This window comes from Cardiocondyla obscurior, linkage group LG20, assembly GCF_019399895.1.
Source record: "Cardiocondyla obscurior isolate alpha-2009 linkage group LG20, Cobs3.1, whole genome shotgun sequence".
Taxonomy (NCBI): Eukaryota; Metazoa; Arthropoda; class Insecta; order Hymenoptera; family Formicidae; genus Cardiocondyla; species Cardiocondyla obscurior.
The window spans coordinates 1,361,516-1,378,474 of record NC_091883.1 but is presented as its reverse complement, the minus strand read 5'-3'; the positions used below and the strand labels follow the sequence as shown (position 1 = coordinate 1,378,474).

The 16,959-nt window shown below is 41.8% G+C and overlaps 1 long non-coding RNA gene across 1 annotated transcript in view; it reads right to left on the bottom strand.

Annotated features, from left to right (window-relative positions):
- Window positions 1–13,158, bottom strand: part of LOC139110345 (uncharacterized) — a 35,770-nt gene extending 22,612 nt beyond the window's left edge. The window contains exons 1-2 of the long non-coding RNA XR_011546984.1: window positions 12,890–13,158; window positions 11,572–12,777 (exon numbers count right to left, since the gene is read on the bottom strand). This is a non-coding gene — a long non-coding RNA (uncharacterized lncRNA). The remainder of the gene's footprint in view (window positions 1–11,571; window positions 12,778–12,889) is intronic.
- Between the last annotated feature and the right edge of the window lie 3,801 nt (window positions 13,159–16,959).

Sequence of the window (16,959 nt, the reverse complement as noted above, 5' to 3'; positions counted from 1 at the left end):
CATCTCGACGTACGGTTCAATGCGCGAGCTGTCGAACCGAAAGATTTTAATTATTACCGTCGGCTCTCCCCCGTTCGTACGCTTGAAGCCAGATATAATGACGAAATTAAATAAAACGTCATTCGCGCGCCATGCGATTAATTACTGACCGGCGGAAGGGAGCACCCGGAAGAAAAAAAAAAAAATGTCGAAGAGGAAAGAGCGCGTGAGTTAATTATGATCGTACAAACAGACATCGCGTACGACCTTTCTACACTTACCGAAGGGAACGGTCTCGTTATCCTCCATTTAAACGTGAATTCGTTATGCGCAAGATCGCCATAACGTGATCATTTATTTGACGAATCAGGCCGCATCCGCGTTTCCATTAAGCCGAGCGTACTTGCGGTTAATAATGTATTTATTGCGCTATGATCATCCAATCATCATAAATATTATAAAACCTTCGTAGAATTGCTTTCAACCGGCAAAGCCGCGGTTTACTCGAGAGACCTACGCTTCTTTTCATTACCTTCATTTAAATCGCCTATTTTTCAAACGGCTCTATCAGAATATTTAATCATACATTTTAATAGACAATTAAGTAAACCGATCGATCGTTTCCTAACCCCGCCGGACTTTTCTAGCTAAATGCATCATCAGGTAGTAACGTCGATACGTTCCTTCACTCGTTCTATTTGTCACGTTGAACCTCTGGTTTATCGAGACGGTATTGGCTGCAGTAACATCAACGGTGGTGGCATCAGAGCCGTGTGAATTAGCGCGCGCGTGAATACGCAATTCCGCCGTCAGGTGCACATCCAGCACTTTATTACACTAATTGCGCGCACAGCGGGCCCATTTACGAAATTCCGAGGTAAGGGTTTTCGCCCCGTGGCACTGATCTCCGCGCGTGTTGATCGGCGCCCGAGTTATATGCGCGCACGTACCTAACGTGGAGGCAGGGTTACTTGTACATACGGCGTGTAATTTCACGCCCGCGAACACGCACACGTTTTGCATACTGCCTGTCACACGGCGCGCACGTCCAGTGAAATACGGCAGAGATTGCTGTAGTTATGTCACACGCATGTGTAGCGTGCCGAGAGGAGAATTGTATCAACTTCCGTGTTTACGCATTGCCCGCAATACGTCATTGGATAATCGTCATAAAACATTACGTTTTTACAGAACGATCGTCGGTTTCGAGAGAGAGAAACCGTCTCTCCTCGCGCGGTTTCCCGCCCCGGGCTCGCGACGCGGACGAATTCGGACAACTCATTTCGCCGTGACGTTCATTTATATCATTTTCTTTTAAGAGAAAGTTTATTGACGACCTGACGACTTTTCCTGCAATTTATTTCACGGTTGATTCAAGCCATTAGACCGAAATGCAAAAATTCTATTATCAATCAAGAGAGCCGCTTTGACGCGCTGCGAAGCAGCGATTAGCCGTGAAACTCGGTGGATCTTTGAACTAATCGACTTTCACAATCGTTACGTGAGCTGCACGCGAGGTAATAATTGCGAATCTTAACGTAGAGAAATAACATTCGCTTTGCAAATCGCAAGGCAGAAGTGCAAAAAGCTGCATACGCGGGACAAAAGCAAAGGCGGATATAACCGACAACGACCGCGAGTCGATGGCGGCGTTCCGCTCTCTCTCTCCCGATCTCCTTGCGGTTTTCTTTCTGACCTTTCGGAACTGCCATGGGGCTACGAAGATCGTTAACTAAAGTGGGTAATCATACCCACCGGTTTCACGCCGCGGCCAACCGGGCGCTACAACGGACAACGTACGGGGTGGCCAAATTGTACGGCGCCCAGGTATAACCCGCACATCTCAGACCGTTTTCCACGTTTAATGCGTATACACGTCGCGCTAATGTGTCCCTTCTCGTGCCGGAAATGTACTTCGCTTCTAACATTTAGGAATCTCGTATTACCCGTCTCCCTTACCAGACTTCGGCGGAGTCCCCGATCGTAACGACGCGCGCAGTCGCTTCGCGCGAACCACAGCTTTAGTTCGGCTGGAGGAGTTGTGTAATAGCGTAAAATCTCTCCCAGGCAAGTGTAATGACGACCATAACGAGTAACAATTTATGAAACCGACAGACATCCCTGGGTCCGCGCGCAACCGCCTAGCCACCGAGCATGCTTGTTCCGCGTATTGCAAATTGATTTGCGGAATTGCTCAAGGCATCGAAGACTCTTCTATTCGTTCGTACCGCGATAGGCATCTCGCTGTCGTATTCTTTGCATTCGAGCCGATGCTCGATTCATTTACATCTCAACCACTTGCATTCTAAATCAATTTTTCATATGTAAATTGAATTCGGTATATATAATTTCGATCAATTCGTCATTTTATTTTCTCACGTCTGTATTTTTCTTTTTTTTTTTTTTTTTTTTTTTTTAATAATAAACTTGTGTCGCTATTTGCTCTGAGCTTCGATAACGACGTAGCAGGCGTTACACGAAACGTAACGCGAGACGGAATAGTTCTCTACGTGTATAAACATTTGACTTTACGTTTTATTAATTTTTAATATTTATTTAAGACCCGACGTTTGCCTCCCTTTATATATTTTGCCACAAAGAATGTAACGAATACCCGGATAAAAGGTATCGTTCGATTATCGAAGCGATCGGTACACCCTATATAGAGGAGGTTCGTATCGAAGCATGCATACGCATAGGGAGGTAGGGATATAATTATATGCCTCAAGTCCGCACCTCGAAAATGCCGCCTTGTTAGCAAATCTCGTGAACCGCGCAAACACCTGCCTGATTGTTAATAATTTGCTGAGCTAGAATCTGCCTGTTACTGCGAAGGTCTGCTTTTGTAAAGACGACGGTCTAACGATCGAACGACGACGGGCCGATAAGAATAAAAGGTCTAGTGTTAACTAATATCCGCGTATAATTTAATATCCGCGTGAGATTCGCACACGGTCATTTCGATCGTAAAAGAAAAAAAAAAAAAAGAATTTACTTTTAATCAAACGGCGCGAATTTATCAAATTAAATCTTGCTTTCGTGAGCTACATTTCTTTTTGCGTCCCAAGTAAAAAGTAATTTACGATAAAATATTGATGCTTATTTCAGATTCAGGGAGTATAAATAGCGGATGTACAGTTATTGCGCCCGCGGTTAACTCAAACTTTCCAACAATTTTAAATCTTTCCCCTTTCAGAAGAGTTTGTCACAATAATAGCGCGAAAGCGAGAATATTCCCCGTTAATAAAAAGATGTAACATCTGGGTAATTGTTTTGTTAACAGTTTTATAGCCGATTTGTCAACGCAATATTTCCATTTACATCTTATTTCGCACCAGTCGACCGGAACAAGAGGAAAAAAAAACCAAATGCAAAAGAGAAACGATCGTATTTCTGCTTTTTCTCGGTTGCCCCCTGCGCATTCGTTTGTTTAATCAGCCAGGCTCGAAGCTATTAATTAATTAGCGTCAACAATTACGCTGGCTTGTCCTCTATACCCGACGCACGTTAATTCCCTGAGCGCAATTATTCCGTTCACATGATTGCGAATCTCCTTCTCGTACCGCGCCACTTTTTCTCTCTTTCTCTTTCTCTCTCTCTCTCTCTCTCTCTCTCGCTCTCCCTATTTTTTTCCTCCTCGCTTTTTCTTTCTCTCTGCCATCACTGTTCGCCTTCTTTTCAAACCAGCCACGGTTCTTCGGATAAAGGTAGTACCTCTGCCCGTCGCGTTCTCGATCGCTTCTCCCAAGCGGGAACGCGTTACGCCTACGTTACCACGTTCGAATTCATTTCGCGAGCATCGAACTTTTCCGCTTAACTTCGCCGTAAATCTCAGATCGACGTTGCTCTTTAAAACGATCCTTTGCCGATTTTATGCCGCGAGCCAACTACAGCTCGGTTGAATTTACCGTCATTAATGCAACAATTGTCAAAATCTTATCAAAGCGCTAATGATTAATATTAAAAAACAGACATTTCTTGCATTCTCTCTACTGCCTTGCATTTCAGTTTTGTGCAATTTTATAAATCTTTCTTTTTCGCCGTGTTTCCCGTCCTTAAGGCATTCTACTTTTCATGTCGACAGGTTTACGTGAATCTTGTTGCCGGCATCTTTTGTTTACTATAGAACTTCGCCCGAGCTGCGGAAGCATTACAACGTTTTGCTCAGACGCGACTGACGGCGCAACTTTTTATGACGACCTTTCACGGATTAAATCCCGCAAAATCCTTTGCTCGCGATATAGCAACTGCTATTGTATAGAATTACTATAAATTTTGCCGCGATAACGTACGATTATATTGGTACAAACGATTACTTTGTGACTTAATAGAAATCACACATTACGATAACATATTATGATTAACAATTACGCGATCAATAATTTTTTCCGACCGAGGTTGAAGGCAAGACATCTTTAGGAAAATAATGAATTCTCACCAGCCGTGATAAATTGCTACATTTCGAAGTACTGTTTTACGAAGCTAGATCTAAATTTGCGCCGTATGCTGCATTTCGTTACATCATATATAACTTAAGATTTTAACGAGATTTCACCGGGGCACGGACCATTTGTTCTCGAAATGTAATTGAAAGTGTGGAAATATAAAGTCTCATAAATCATGTACTAATCACAGAGCGATATTCACGATTATCGCTATCTCTTTCTTGTAACACGTTCCTTTCATACACCGCTTTAATGCAATATTCTCCTTAACCATTACTTTTATATATGTTCACATTCGCGGCATGAGAGCAAGTACGCTTCTCTTCTTGCTGTGAAAAGTTTCGCGTCACTTAGATTTAAGACTGCTGGTCTGTCACTGCAGTTATATTGGATTATGACGTCAGGAGCGAGAAATCATATGAATTTCTTTCTTGCGCTATGCATCAAGCGAAATAAGTTTTTCTTTTTTTCTTTTTTTTTGTGTGTTTTTTTTTTATATCGTCTCTACCTAGCGGAGAAACACACTTGCAAAATGTGCCAATAATTCTCTTCTCCAATTTCCTTTATTAATGAAATCTCGTTCAATTTAATATAGGTATACATATATGCATCTCGTGTGCTTTCAATGAAAATAAATCTCACGCGACAGTTCATTAAAATTTACAATATATATGATTAATTCGTACATTTGCTAAATCGCGTCGTATGTTCCGTTTAGTTAAATATAGATGATAATGTAACGGAGATTAAAATTGATTTCAATATATACGTGCTTAAAAAAGATGAGTGCACGCGTAAACTGTAAAATTGGAAAGGAGAGTTTTCTATTTTATTCTTGACGTCTCGGCGTTACGGGTAACTGCGGCGTCAGAAGACTTAAGTAAAAACGTACAAGAGACAATTTCGCTGCGCCTAATGAACGGATGACACCGAACGGCGAATAACGGAAGTGTAAAAAGATTCTTCCCGGCGAGAGAGTATCGTGGTTCGTTAGTCGTCGCGTGTACGTGCAATATTGTTTTCGATATCGATGAAACGTTGCGCGAAACATGTCGCACGAGCGAATTCGCGTTTTCGTGTCGTATCTGCGCGGCCCATGCCGTGACTATTGACCAGAATACCTCATTCATCGAGCGAATTCGCTGCGAATCGCTCGCAAACGCGAAAGAAACGTCCATGTTATACACGGTGGCGCGCCGCGAAAGAGAAGTGCGAGCCGAATAGATGCATAGAGGCTGCTCGCGCTGGTTGCGAAAGTCATCCGACAACCTGATCCTTCCCTTCGTGTATGGTTATATGCGATTAACGGTTCCCCACGGCCACGAAGCAGAATCGGAGCCCGCAGACGGCAAGAAGCGACTCCTCTTGCCGCCGCCATGCCGTTCTGCGCGAAATCGATTTTCAACGCGCGGCAGACGTGTTTTGACGATGACGCCGACTATTATCCCTCCTACGCGGCACCGAGATCCCTCGGCAAAGGATTTGCGAAAAAACGCGCCGCTTCGTTAATTTCTTCGATACGCCAGCACAGCGACGTGCCTTCAAAGTTGCTCATCGAGTTGACGCTCGAGGACACGCAGGTGCTAACCGGAGACTAAGATTTTACGTTAATGCTCGCTATTATAGAGTATTCCAGACTATCGTGTTAAATTTACGAGAGATTACCAACGTAACTTATGAGAAAGAGAGAGAGAATATACTTATTAAGATGTAAATATAAAATTATTTATAGACGAAAAATTGCCAGCACATTTTACGAGTTTATTTTATTAAATGTTAGTGGCAATGCCGCGTGAAAGAACTCATTTATTTCGCACGGTACGGAAAGAGAAAAACATCTGATTTTCTGACATCATAATCCAAGTTAGCCGTGGTAACTATGTTTATTTCTTTTAACGTTCATGGGGACTTCCTAAGCGACTACGTTGAAGTAATTGCTAAAATGCGATTTTAAAAGATTAATTTCTATTTCCGCCTTCTGGGTATAATTGTAGCTTTCGACGTCCCTTCCCATTTTTCATTCCCCCGAGAAAGCTGTTGACGGATATAATTCAAGGCAACCGACCTTAATAAAAAACCACGGTTTTATTCGTCGAGTAAGCAGCCATCGAAAGAAATGCAAATAGCTCCCGGCAGTTTATTAAAGCGGTTGCAGCTAATGCTCGCTCGTGTGTGATTGCACAGGTAAACGTCGGGAGTACGACGGCAAAAATAATCTCTCCCCCTCCCCCGGTGACGTCTACGAAACTCGAAATCCGCTATTAAGGTGTATGGAGTGCGTCGGATTTCCTCTTATCGCACCAGTATTTGCAGAGAAATGGATCAACTGTACCCCGGTGCCGTAAACGTCTTCGGCAAATATGCTACCAGGTGGAGCAGGCTCCCCGGTTTACTCAGGCACGAACGTCACTTAGAACTTCGAAAAGCCGGAGATATACAACTTTCTTGCCCTACGACACGACTCTACCTGAGAATTAACTTCCCGATTGTTTGAATTATTAGCCTGATATACGTAGATACGAATTTACGGGCGAAATAAACTAAATATAAAAAATCTGCGATATTAAAATAAGAAATATTCAAATCTAAAAAAAAAAATATTTTTAATGCTGCGACACAGGAGGCAATAAATAATGATTAAAGAAAACAATAAAATAAAACAATTACACGACACGAATAATTGCGTTTATGATAATTTTTTTTAAATATACCCTCGTAATTTTTTGTAACGATATATGTATAACGCACCTGTATAGAACCAGAAATGTTTTCAGTCACGCAGTAGACGATCGATCTGAAACTCGAGTCTAACGTAGGAACAGTGGGTTAAAGAGAGAAAAAAAAATGGTCTCGATAGACAGATTGGCCGAGTACTTGGTCTGACTGGTCCCTACACATCGAGCAACTTTTTTTCTAACTTTTTGCTCCTTTCTCATCCAACAACTAACCAACCTCCGACAGACCGAACAGATTACGTGGACGAGTTTCGAATTGTATATTCTTTCAGTCTCATAACTTATAAATTTGTAATACAATTGTTTTTATCTTTCGGACGTAGTCATATATATATATTTACGAGCGCGTTTCGTACCTGCAGTATTTTCCGATAATTCTTGCCGATTTGCAATTAATTCCGTAAATTCTTCGCAGCCCCGAGGTAATCTTTCTAACGGCGCGATCGAAACGCGACGCGCTTATAAGAATATAGACCGTTAAGGAATAATTAAAAACTTAATTGAAAACGGAAGTTTAACGAATCTCCACGATTGATTTTCCTTTTTCTTATTTTAATCTTATTATTTCCTTTTGTTTTTCCTCGTAGTCCTCTCTGACATTTAACGTCGCGATTTCGATACATTTATATAACCTTTAATCCGCGCGTTTATTAAAATTTTCTCGATAACATCATTCATCTTTTTCACGACGATTACTTTAATTACAACACGAACGCACGGGTACGAATGCTGTTTTAAACGAAATTACGAAACGTGTATTTTATCTATATTATTATTTTACTGATGATTTATTTTATCGCGCATCTCGTTTATATTTCGCAAACGTCCCATTTAATGATGTCTATCGAAAATCGAGGTTTTATTCGTTTATTTGTACAACATTTACCAGCGTTTTCTCCGCGTGCACGCGTGCTTCCTTTTGTTGCGCACGCCGCCAGTCAACATCCGTCAGAGACGATGTTGACAGGCGTCGGATCTGAATTTAGCTTAACGCTACACTTGCCGAGTTTTACCCCGTGACTTCTTGCCTGTTAAAATACACATTGCCCTCGCGCCGAGACTGTGAGATTCCGTGGGAGGCGGCGTTAACGTTCGCTTTGTCCTTTCGACGATTCCTATCGCTAAAACCGCAGAAGCACCGTCTCGCCTTTTAGGTTTTACGGCTGGCACATTCGTTGTCTACCGGAAGTTTGTATTTTGACGGTTTACGAGCGTCCGTACGAAGTAGCGCGTATAAACCGAGTCCACGTACCGATCGCTCCTTTGTCAGCTTCTTTCTCGTAACGCGGTTTATCTTCGATACTTTTTTTTTTCCCCCTTGTACAATTTTATATACTTTGCACGGTTTTAATTAAAATTGGACAAAATATAACCGCACCGAGATACTTTTGCGACGCGATAAAAAAAAAAAAAAAAAAAAAAAGAAAGATCAACGTAATAAAAGATTTGCCGATGTCGAGTCGGTTCGTTGCCCCGTAACGTAACCCGTGGCAAATTCGTATAGCGTTATGACGGCGCGAACGACTGGCATTCGGGAACACGAGCGTCGATCTTGCGCTACGTAGGCGTTATCTTCCCTCGAGAAATTTCGCGATCCACGTGGCGCGAATCGTAGCCACGGCAGGTACAACGGCGAAGCGGAAAGACGAATGGCCGTGTACGCGTTGCTATTATCGCCCAGACCCTCTCTCTGCGTGAGGTTCGGGATTTTTTAAATTTCCCAGGGGACCGGGTAGCGGGTGGAATCGCGATACATTGGTCTATAAAAACATCCTTTCGGTATTGCTCGCGATTGAAGTATTGCCCCGGCTATCTGGGCGGATGTAACGCTCGCGTCTGCGCGTCCGCACCGGACGGATATCCCTGGCTTTCGGCTACGAGATAAACGTGTAAAACGAGCTCTAATGCGCGGCAATAAAGTACGACCGACCTGCATTACGTTAGCCTTACTTACGGCCATGTAAAAGCGCCTCAAGATCCTCTCGCTTCGCTCGAGAGGTGTGGGGCTCCGCCGTCGACCCACTGTCGCTTTCACAAACACGCGCGGCGCAGATTTACTTGGCGTGAAACAGCAACGAGAAAGCGAAAGACAGTTCTTGACATTTTATGGAGTGCTCGAGCTAGCTTCTCGCGAAGTTGGCACTTTATTTTCATAAAATATGGGATGCCAGCTATTTCCGTGCCTCTTTTCTGATAGTTCACAGCGATTCTTTTAAAGCTCAAATTGACGCGAGTTAACAATAGTATCGACATTTATTTTAAACGAATACTTAATCTCGTTGCTATCGGTTTATTATTGCATACGGAGAAAAGCTATTGGTATCGTGGTAAAAATAAACGTTATTTCTAAATCATCGCTTAAAAATCGGACAGATAGAAATTAATAAAAAAGATTATATTGTCATTTGTCCTTTGATATTTTTCGAGTGAGAATAAAAATATCGATTGCGCGCAAGCGGAACGTTATTGAATTCGGTATAATTATTGTCACTGCGCGATTCGCAGATTAAATTACATCGCAAAATTGATAATTCACCTAACATTTATGAAATCAGACGTAATTTTAAACGCGCTTCATTATTAAGGTGTTTAACGGGTTCGGAATTGGGTAATCAGATTAACGAAGATTAAAGCGACCATTAAACGCGATAGCTCTTATCGTACTTATCACATATTAGTCGCAGCATCGTTGAGAATATATAAAACAAGATTCTTTCAGCTACCGCTGCAAATATTTCCATCTGAATTAAAATAATCTTAATTCTTTAAATCAAATAATTGAATTAAAAAATATCAGAAATATCTGAATATCGGAGATTTAATTTTGCCTTATTATGCTGTATTGCTCCATTTTTTCTACGCTATTTGCTTCTCTCGACTTTATTTCTATTCGCAACGCGTGCTTTTCGAGTATTGCGAGTCACGGAGCCTCCAGGTATATTAAAAAAAAAAAAAAAAAAATTGATAAGAACCGTACAAGACCGAAACGTAAATATACCCCAGAAGCGCTAACAGAGATACAATTTTTCTCGCGCAGTTCAACAGCCGGGGCTCGATTGTAATTCGTTTAATTTTTTATTGTGCGAGACAAATGTATTGTTTCGTCGTGCACTAAGGGCACTTGAACATTTTCCGCCTTGCACTTAGAAAGGCGTCGTGAGCTACGGTACATTTTATAGCTGACTAGTCGGTAATGCGATAATTAACATTTCTTTCCTGTACTCTTTCGCCGCCGCGTTAACCAGCTGTGCCCCCCCTCGCGTGCGTGTGCGGCTGGTTTCTTTATAAACTTACATGCACACGTGCATGCCCAAGGAAATATATGTATATACAAACGGAGAGCGAACACGTACCGCCGCGCGATTCAGTTTTTATCCCTGTCGACCAACGAAGACCCCTCCTTCCCTCGGACAATGTACCGCCGTCTCTTTCTCCGCGTTTAAAGGATAATTACCTACTAGCTACTCCGAGAGTCGGTCCATTTCCACGCGGGGGTTCCTCGGCATGTAATTTTTTCTGCCTAATAATACAACGCGTTCATAAAAACGGACTTGCCCGATTAACGTGTCACCTAACGCCGTATTCAGTTTGCCAGCCCTCCTGGAGTTTTAATTGAATCGCACTTATTTCAATCTCTTCAAATATTCAGCCCGAAATTTAGTCTACCCTGATTTGTAATTGAGAGAATATACGAATAATTACATCAGAAAATCTCGAACACTCTAGATATATTAACTTCTGCATAGCGTTTGTGTACTCGACCGCTTTGATAAATAATTTTAAAATCCATTCGGCGCGTCGTAAAATCGATTGCCGGCGAACCAGGAATCGCGCGTATATATATGTCGACGCGGGGAATATTAAAAAATCGTTTACGCTACGCGGAGTTTATTTCAATATCAACGAATCGACGTCGGCTCTCCGTCGCTCGATATGAGACGTAACGACATGGCACGATTACAATACGCTTCACATTACTTCAAAATACACATTACGCTTCGCTTATTGCGTCAAATATTAATTTTGTTTGGACAGTTTTAGTCCGTGACGTGATGCACTGTAACGAAATTTTATTGCCCCCGTTCGCATAACGTAAAATTTATATTCCTTTCTAGCCGCGTTGTGATAGGGATGATAATGCGTTCACTCAGTGATTAAGCGATTCGTCACGAAATTAAAATATCGAAATATACGATATCATCCACAGTGCTACTGTGGGACTGTATCCCACCCGAATTTTTTGTCAATATATTTCCGAAAAATATTTCAAAGCAGACAAGTAATTAAATATGTGTTAATATACAAATTGCGACGGAAATAATTGTGTCATGCTTTATACGTTTTCTTTTTTTTTCTACTTCAAATTAGTATCTACACAAGAAAATAAAATATGTAACATTTATTTTACTCACAGTATAGGCAGAGTTGTAGCTTCCGATTGTTATTTTCCATCGTTTTATCTCTCCATCTGTCCGTCCTTCCTTCCTTCCTTCCTTCTTTCTTTCTTTCTTTCTTTCCTTCCTTCCTTCCTTCCTTCCTTCCTTCTGTGTCGGTTTCTGGATTCTGTGTGGACTCTGGATCATCCTGAAGTGTTGCAGTACGTGACACTATGTTAAACTGTTCTGTCTTTATAGTCTGTCTTTAATCATTAACACCATCACTCGCGAAACGAACGACCGAAATAATGACGGTGGGTTATCGCGGCGAATTTTTACGAAAGTTAAGCGCGACCGACGATCATACTTAGTATTTATTTCACTCTCAAGGTTCGCTTAATAAAAGTAAAGTTATAATGATTTATTTATGGAGGCGTTGTCGCGAGACGACGGGTGCCTATATAAGCAACTACGCGTACTTTAACCGACTGACTGCGAGTAAAAAATTTGATCCGATTTAAGAACGGACAACCGTAATATTATTTTTACACGCCAAAGTCTGTGTCCCTTATATATTATCAGAATTGCACTTGACTCGCGAGTAACTATTGCGCACCTGCGACACCTAGTGATCGGCTGAAAGGTTGGAACATGGCGCGACCCGGAGTTCGGCACAGTAGCAGATACATTTTACTCTCGAGAAAGTAACTGCGCATGCGCTGCAGGCAGGTGCCTGGCTGTCTGCCTGGTACGGACAGGTACAGACTGGTACGGCCCGTTACAAGTGGGTACGGACGGTTACGGACGGTTACGGACCGTTACGAACTGGGACGAACTGTCGCCAGGCGGTACGGCCCGCTCGGCACGGGCTGCGCGGAGTGTTACGGTCTCGGAAACAGATTCCACTCATACTTTTAAATATTTCTTATCACGTTCAAGCTCTTATCTCAAGTTCTTTCATAGAAATTATACAAAAGAAATATATAATGTTCAATTATGCATCGTTATTTTAACAATAATTCACGCGTAACACCACTTTTTTTATGTTAAAAATAAATATATAGATAGAAGAATATAGATAAATAAATAGTTAGTCAGTTCAATAAATAAATAGATAAATAGATAGAACTAGAAGAAATCATGCGCTACGCGCTCGCTATTTTTTAGAAAACTACGAAAAAAAAATCATGCGACTTACCAATCTGCATAAGCTTCAGCGGAGTTGTAAAATTCTGCCGGTGGCTGTAACAAAAAATAAAACATATTAATGTAGACATATTGATATTTAAATTAATGTAATGGCAAAGCTTTTTTATTTTTTTTATTTTCTAAAAAAGAAAAAATGTATATTTACCTATAAGTTGCTCCGCCGATGCAAGATGCCCTTCCCGGGCCTGCTCCTCCTCTCAGATGGGACGTGTCGAGTCATCTTTCCGCATACAAGTCACTCGCGAACACCCCGACCGTGATTTTACAATCGCGAAAATTATTAATCACTCTCGCGCGTTCCTGTCCGGCACTCGCGATTAGAATAAAGCGAAAAAATGACGCGAACACTTTGCGGAACTCCCGGAACGACCGACGAACCGGCAGCGGTTCGTATAATTAATAATATCGGCGGTTACGACACTTTCGTTGACAGCTACGTTAATCTGTAACAAAAGAAATATATATAATTTAATAAACGGCAATAATAAAATCGATTAATTAATTAATTCGTGCGTAATCCGATTTTTTAAATACAGATTAAGTAAAAAAAATATCAGGCCTTTTTCGAGATATCAAATTATTTCATTTGTAATATGCACGCAAAAATTCGATGTTTCTAAATAAATATTAGACATAATAAACTGTCTAGATTAATCGATAGTAATTTACGAATTCAACCACGGTATATACGTTCGCGGTTATATTGGAGACTGCCTTCGTTTCCAATATACTTGGCCATTCTCCGCATAGCATTGTTTTTTTTCTCTCTCTCTCTCTCTCTTTTTGTATTGGCATATTTTTATTGCTCGCACCATCCATGGGCATCGGGAATTGAGACGCGATAGAAACGAAAGCACTTTGCATTCGTTGCCGTTGCCGCGCTTCGTGCACATAAAAAGCGTGTTCGATCGCCAATCGAGTCTCTGGTCTGGAAAGGAGAAGTCTCGTAAAGGCATGGAAATAAAAAAAAAAAAAAAGGAATCGCTCGTTCGCGTCCCGGAGGTGAGACTGGAAACTGGCTGCTGATGAAAAAGGGTCCCCGATGCGTTTGCGTTTTCTTTCGCCGACCTATCTTTGAACTCGTTTTTTTTTTTTTTTTTCTTTTTCTTCTTCTTCTTCTTCAATAGTTAAGCCAGCGACTTACTCTCGCTCATATACGTGAGTGGTCTTAGAACGACGACCGTTTTCTTCCGCAGTTTATTCCGCGTGCATGCTGTATTAAACGCACGAAGCGGCGAATTCCGGCAGATCATGTCGCAAGTTCTCATAACGATTATGGCCCCCTGACCGTGTACCAACCCGTGCTTTACTTACGGCACGAATTTGCTCTGCGTATTCGCTGCGTGCGCGGCATGCACCTACGATACGGTATGGCATTGGCCGGCTGTATGCCCACGTACGAGTCACCCATGCCGTGCGAAAGGGTATCGCGTATTCTAGACGCGCGGCGTAATGCACTTTCGCGATGCGGCGGCCGTTTGCCGCACGGCGATGCGCTCGACAAACACCGGCATCCCGGGCTTTCATGTCTGCGTCCCGGGGAACGTGCGATTGCAAAGAAATGCGAATGTCGCGTCGTATACCCTACCGGGACGTTACGATCTAACTACTGGCACGATCTAACTACTTCCTCGGAAGCAATGAGAATTTGCACGAGCGTGGAAGCTCTCTCTCTCTCTCTCTCTCTCTCTCTCTTTCTCTCCGCTTATCTATCGAAACTAGCTAGAGTAAGTTAAAGATTAATAGATTTTGACACTTCTTAGTTTATTGTAAGAGGACTTGCGTATTTTTATCAGTTAATCACTTTACATTAATTATTTTATATTTATTTATTAAAACTCATCTTTTCTTAATTCTTTTTTTAACATTAAGAATTTGCATTCTCTTTTCTTTTATAAATATGTCTATGTATATATACGTATAAGCCTTTACAAATTATTTAACAGCTCTGAAAACGGAGTGCTAATTTTGTTGGGATCGTTAATTCGGATAATCTATTTAATACATCGCGGTGGCGGCGACCTTAGCAATTAGAAATACATATCTCCCCGGTTCGCGACGTCCCGATAGCTATGCGCGAAATATCTTCCGTCGAATAACTTGGAACAACGTCGCCTCCCTTCTGCCCACGTCTTTCCCTTGACACTTCATTACCTTGAAATAATTAATTTCTATCTAGAAGTACACGAGATACCGGCCGTTAAAGTCCGTGACATTCGTAATACGCTCAGTTAATGATATCCATATCGCGCGACTAGATCCGCCGCGTATATACGTATTATAAGCTGACGTGAGATGTACAGATCTTCTCTCTAAATATTTAATTTCCCAGCTTCATTCCCGCCGCGACTGGACTCTCTATTCGGTGTCATTAAAAATAGATTGGCGTTATTCGATATTATCGTACGTTTGACAAATCCAGAAAAGAAGTTGACAGAGTAAGAGAGCACAGACACGAAGAATGTAGAAAAGAGAAAGAAATTTATCATTTGGAAGTAAATTAAATATATAATTACAACATCGATGTTACGCTTAAGTAGCTGTAAAGATAACGACGTCGTAATACGAAAAATTATTATTATAGACGTGATACTTGAAATTAACATTTGCGCGCTGTATGCGGCGCCGAATAAAATTATTATAAAAAAATTAGCATACGCGTAATATCAAAGTAGAGCTTAGTTATTTGTTTCTTTCGTTCGATAGAAAAATGAAATGAAACGCGAACTCCGTAATGTCGATTGGGCGGCTGTGATTTATCGATTTACGGCGGTGCACGAAATTGCCGTGAGTTCAAGAAATTTAACGTACTTATCCCGTCCCGGGCGAGCAAATCGCAAGCAACAGCTATTGGATCCCTAGAGAGAAACGAATTGCTAACGATCGTCGCAGCCAATGTTGAAATATTCTCGAGGTTCGATAAAAGTTAGATTATAAGTCTCACCCTGCTCACGGTAATCCACCCGCGACTAAACCCGGCCACATAACTTGCATTTTTCAATAAGACGTCTTATTCGCGCGACGCTTAGATTTCGTTTATTCTGTTTTTAACGTCAATCGTAAAACTCATTATGATTGAATGGCTTCCGCGGCTCTAAGAACTCGTAAAAATCTCGCCGTCGTTATTTATTTAACTATCGTATTTTTTTCGCGTCCGGTGTCAAGAGAAATGTTACCGAAAGTTCTGGCATTATTTGAACTGTATTTTGTAAGAAAAATATTTTAAAACATCTTTTGTTCTCTCTATTTAAAAAGAAGATGAAGAGATTTTATTGTTCCCCGATTATTGCTCCTTTTCAGGCGTTCCTTTGTAAAATATAAACAAAGAAAATACTCACGAAAATGCCATAGCAATTTTAATTAACCTAATTTTCAAAAATTACTAACTACACATAGCGATATGTAAAAAAAAAAAAAAAAAATAAATGTATGTTTAGTGGAGATATCGTGCACGTCGTGCAAAGTGTGAAGTATTCGCGCAGAGCTTGACAAGATGATATTCAATTTACGTAACGGAGGCTCTTGATTCTGATAGATCGTTCGTCTCGAAACATGTGCTCCCGTCGTCCATCTGCTTGACGATCTCGCCTTGCGTGCTCGATAACCGCAAACGTCGCTTCTCATCGAAACACGCACTTCCTTGTCCCCCGTATAAATGAACGGATATACCCAGTAGATCGCACGTTTCGCGCAACGTAGAAAGCTACTTAACCCACCACCGCTTCACGGAGGTTCATTATCCCGCATAATGATATGGCACTTACGTGCGTGCGGCAGCTTGCGACCGCGATTCAGCCGCTTCAATAGACGCGAATCGGTCAGATTGCGGAACGAAGAAAAGCGAGGTTTTAAAGAGCAACGGAGACGTCGTGGCCCCCCTTTTGTTCCCCGACGTCTTTTGCGACCGGCGACATGTCAAACGGGATCCTTCTTACTCTCCATTCTCAGAATATAAACAAAGAGCCGGTTACCCAGAGAAGCAAGTATAATGTCCCTTCCGATCTCTCCTCCCGCGATTTACGGCGTACCTCGTTCTACGTGATCCGTACCATCGAGCGTCTTCTTCTATCTCGCGGCACTTCACTTTTCCTTTCTCGTTCTCATACTTTTCATCTTTTCATCCTCTCTCACTTTCCGCCTTTCATTCGCTTCCTCCGCGCCGCATCTTCTCTTCGTCCTTTTCTCGCTCTTTGGGCAGCTTCTTTGCATTGTCAG